The following is a 4,911-nucleotide window of genomic DNA, read 5'->3' as shown; positions in this document are numbered from 1 at the left end:
TTTTGCCCGTGGGAGCAGCGGCCACAGGCGCCGCTGCCCTGCGGTGCCTCAGCCCACGCTGCTGCCCCGCGGCGCCTCTGCCCGCGGGCTCAGTGGCCGCAGGCGCTTCTACCGAGCGGGCTGCCAGCCCCGCCGGCCGCAAGCTTGCTGCAAGCAGACCGCCGGTCGGCTGCTGCAGGCACAGCGCTTGCGCATGTGCCGGCGCTGTGCTGCCTGGCTGCGGCTGCGGCTGGCTGCAGGCATGCAGATCGAGGGCAGCAACTGTTGCTGCCCTTCCTTGCTTTTGCGTCAACGATTTTGACGTCAATATTCTTCCTAAACACAACACACGCAGTTCAAAAACCAATCATTCGCACGAACAACCTGGCTCTGATACCACTGTTGGGAAATCATAGGGGGGGCGACATCATATGCGCAGCGGAAGAACAAGAAAACAAAAATCCCCGATTCCCAAAAGGATGTTCATCGTCGTGCGAAGATTGGTGCGCAAAATCCGCAAAAACACAAAACTGCGTATAGAGATTGTGTTACCTAGGGAGATCGTATATCCCTGTTTCCTTGCAGATCCTTAGGAGAGGGTGAAGGAGGTCAAGCGTCCTCCTCTCTAGCGGTGATCCACACAGCAGGGTTGCGACGACGCTCCTCAAAACTCCAGGCCTACTCTGAGGTGGAGAGGGAGAGGAGAATAGGAAGGGCAAGCAAAGACTCTAGCCTATGAGGCTGTGAATCCCTCCTATTTATAGAGATCCCGTGTCAAAACCCTAATGGGTCCTTTCCCTAGTGGGTATTGGATCTGCATCCAATAAGACAAGGGCTCCGTCGGATATCTCATATCCGAACCTCTACTCATCGCAATGCCTACCATATGTGTGTGACCCTCTAGGCCCAATATCGAGCTGGCCGTGAGTCATACCTGTCAGAACTCCTTCTAACTAAGTGAATTATTATCTCTGTAATAATTCACTCGACTCATCGACTACGGAAGTACTAGGCCACTACGCCGTAGTCCCCAGACGATACAGGGGAATCCAATCCATTGGACCTGTCTGTCCTCAGTTACCATGTACCTATAGTCCCTCATCCATCTAATATCCCAGAGACCGTATATCGAGCATGGTGCTGTCAGACCCATACGGTTTCTACTCGAGTCTCGCTCTAATCGGATTCTCCCGGAGAACTCTTTCTCTCTCAACCCGAATGACCCTGGCCAGGGATTTGTCTGAGCAAGAACACATGGGATATTCCTCTCATGATACCGAGAGTGGATGATCCTCTATCGACACTCAATAGCCCTCGTAAGGTCGACTACCACTCCCAATGACCAGCTGTACTAGATCTGGGAACAGCCAAACCTATAAGTCTGGTATCAAAGAGTGGAGCACTCATACAGGACATCCTTGGTGTCTCAAGTCTAAGAACCAGATACACCACTAGGACTACGGAATCGTTGTCTGACAATAAGGCATCATCAACCATCCAGCATTCCGTAAGCGGATCAATCAGTGAACTCATTCTCCAATGAGCACCTGTACTGTATCCCTAGTGTCCCTACACGAGCAGCTATGAGACCAGCTGCATCCATCATATGGACGGGTATACAGCACACCAGTCTATCCGGTTATCACGATGTCCCTCTCGAGTAACCTATGACCGGGATTATTTAGGATATGTGTTTAAAGGTGAATCGATCTCATTATCGTGATCTCATCACGATCCGATTCCCATTGCACAAATCCAAGGACATCACAATACATATGCATTTATGCAATAGTTATAAAGTGATATACGCCAAAATATAATAAGCAAAAAGATTCTGTATCAAGTCACACGTGCCATCACTCACGTGATTGGCTTGTTGGGCACTTATGACTAGCACAAGGAATATAAACAGAGGTTTTTGGCTTCTCAACATTATCACCATCATCAAACAATTGGTCTTCAAGAAACACAACATCTCTGCTTCTAATAATCTTCTTGTTCACTGGATCCCATAATCTGTACCCAAACTCTTCATGACCATATCCCAAGAAGATACATGATTTTGCCTTATTATCAAGCTTGGACCTCTCATCTTTGGGAATATGAACAAATGCTTTACACCCAAAGACTCTCAAATGATTATAAGATATATCTTTTCCTCTTCATACTCTCTCTGGAACATCACCTTGCAGAGGAACTGATGGAGAAAGATTTATCAGGTCAACTGTAGTTCTCATAACCTCTCCCCAAAATGACTTTGGTAACTTGGCGTGGGAAAGCATACACCTAATCCTTTCTTCAATGGTTCTGTTCATCCTTTCTTCCACACCGTTCTGTTGAGGAGTTTTAGGAACTGTTTTCTCAAGCCTGATACCATGGAACCTGCAATAATTCTCAAAAGGACTCCTGTACTCACCACCATTATCTGATCGAACACACTTTAGCTTTCTGCCAGTTTCTCTTTCAACATTGACATGAAACTCCTTGAAAGCATCGAGTACCTGGTCTTTAGATTTCAAAGCAAAAGCCCAAACTTTTCTAGAATGGTCATCAATAAAAGTAACAAAATAAAGAGCACCTCCAAGAGTTCTAGTTTGCATAGTACAAACATCAGTATGAACTAAATCAATAACATCAGATCTTCTAGATGATGGATATGTCTGAAATGCAACTCTATGTGTTTTTCCAGCTAAGCAATGATCACAAGATTTAAGAGATGTACCTTGCAACTCTAGTAAGAACTGCTTTCTAGCAAGAGTTTGAAGTCCCTTCTCGCTGATATGTCCAAGCCTCTTATGCCAAAGATCTATACTTTCACCTTTTCGAATTGCATTAATCTCTCCTTTATGTAGCTTAGCTTCCATGACATAAAAAGAGTTAATCTTCTTTCCTTTTGCCACAATTAGAGAACCTTTAGTGAGTTTCCATTTACTTTCACCAAAATAATGTGCAAAGCCCTCATCATCAAGTCTACATGTAGATATCAAGTTAAGACGAATATCTGGAACATGCCTTACATCTTTGAGTATCAATTTGCTCCCAATACTGGTCTCCAAGCAAATATCTCCAATACCCACAATCTTAGATGTACTATTGTTTCCCATTCTAACATTACCAAAATCACCAGCACTGTAAGATCTAAAGAAATCACCATGAGAAGTAACATGAAATGAAGCACCAGAGTCAATTACCCAATTACTGTCCTGAGCTACAAGGCTAACACAACCTTCATCACAGACAATAGTGATATTACCTTCAGCAGCAACTGTATTGATCTCTTTCTCATTTTTCTTCATTTCATTCTGTTCTCGCTTCCAAAACCTACACTCTTTCTTCATGCGACCTGACCTATTACAGTGAAAACATTTGATATCTCTTCTAGACTTGGATCTCCCTCTATAACCATATGGATTTCTGCTATGACTTCTTCCACGTCTTTCTTGTTTTTCAGGAACAAATGCACTAGAAGAAGATTCACCACGTTCTTTCCTTCTTGCATCTTCATTTAGCAAACTGTCTTTAACCATATCTATGGTTAGAGTCCCCTCTGGCGTGGAGTTACAAATAGTCACCACATACGTTTCCCAACTTTCTGGTAAAGAGCTGAGAAGTAATAATCCCTACATCTCATCATCTATATTCATTTTCATAGCAACCAACTTGTTTGCAAGACTCTGAAATAGGCTTATGTGCTCAACAATGTTACCCTCATCTTTATACTTCAAATTTACAAGCCTTCTGAGGAGAGAAATTCTATTTTCCACTGTCTTTTTCGCAAAAAGATTTTCTAACCTTTGCCAAACAACATCAGCTCTGATTTCATCTGAAATATGCTCATGCAAGTTTATATCCATCCATCTTCTAATATAGGCAATAGCTTTTCTATGTTGAACTTCCCATTCTTCATCGTCTATAATAGAAGGTTTATCTTTAACCTTGATAGGCTTATACAAATCTTTGCAATAGAGCAAATCTTCCATCAGACGCCTCCAAGTGGAATAATTTGATGAGTTCAATTTAATCATACCATCTGACTGCTCCATTTCAATCACACAAGAAAACTAGCACCAAACAACCTGATGCTCTAATACCATTTGTTGGGAAGAAACCTGTTAATGCGGAATAATTCTTTTCCCTCTTTGTGTATCAAAATACGTTCCTCATCAAAATACCAACTTGATATCAAAATACTAATATCAATCAGCACAGCATAAACAATAGAGCAATAAATCAATCACACAGTGAGACCAAATCGTTTTAACGTGGAAAACCCAATGTGGGAAAAACCACGGGACCGTAGTCCACCTCAAACTTCCACTATCAATAATAATGATAATAGGTTTACAGTAGGTCTTCTCTAGAATAACTAGAGGATCAGAATAACATCAATAATATAGATGTTGGCTCAAGAATAACATATCTTCATCACATAGTGGATCTCCTCCAAAGAGAATTCTAGGTCTCACAAAGTGGATATCACAGGAAAGTACCTTAGAGAGGGTAAACTGCAGATCAACACCGTTAGGATTGTAGAGTTTGCTACAAAGATTCTCTACATAAAATTTGGGCCGAAACTGACAACGTTTGGCCACCGATCGTCAAGCAGAAAAACTCAGAAACCTTACTTTCTCTCTCCTCTTTTCTCCGCACGCCGTCGCACGCTGCACGCTCTTCCTCTATTCTCACCCTAATTTCGTTCTCACTAATCTCCAATTAGTTGATTTGGGCTTATGGTCCAAATTGTCCAAGCCCAGGACTGGACCCAACAACTACTGTATGCAGCACTGATACTGGACAGTACCACCACTCAGTCTGACGGTACTATCACTTACATAGTCTGGGAGTCTGTGTTTGGATGGTACCACCACATGACATAGTCTTGAGAATTGTGTCTAGACGGTACCACCGCTTAGTCTGGCGATATCACTGCTT

This window comes from Musa acuminata, chromosome BXJ2-3 (genome assembly GCF_036884655.1).
Source record: "Musa acuminata AAA Group cultivar baxijiao chromosome BXJ2-3, Cavendish_Baxijiao_AAA, whole genome shotgun sequence".
Taxonomy (NCBI): Eukaryota; Viridiplantae; Streptophyta; class Magnoliopsida; order Zingiberales; family Musaceae; genus Musa; species Musa acuminata.
This window is presented reverse-complemented; position numbering follows the sequence as displayed.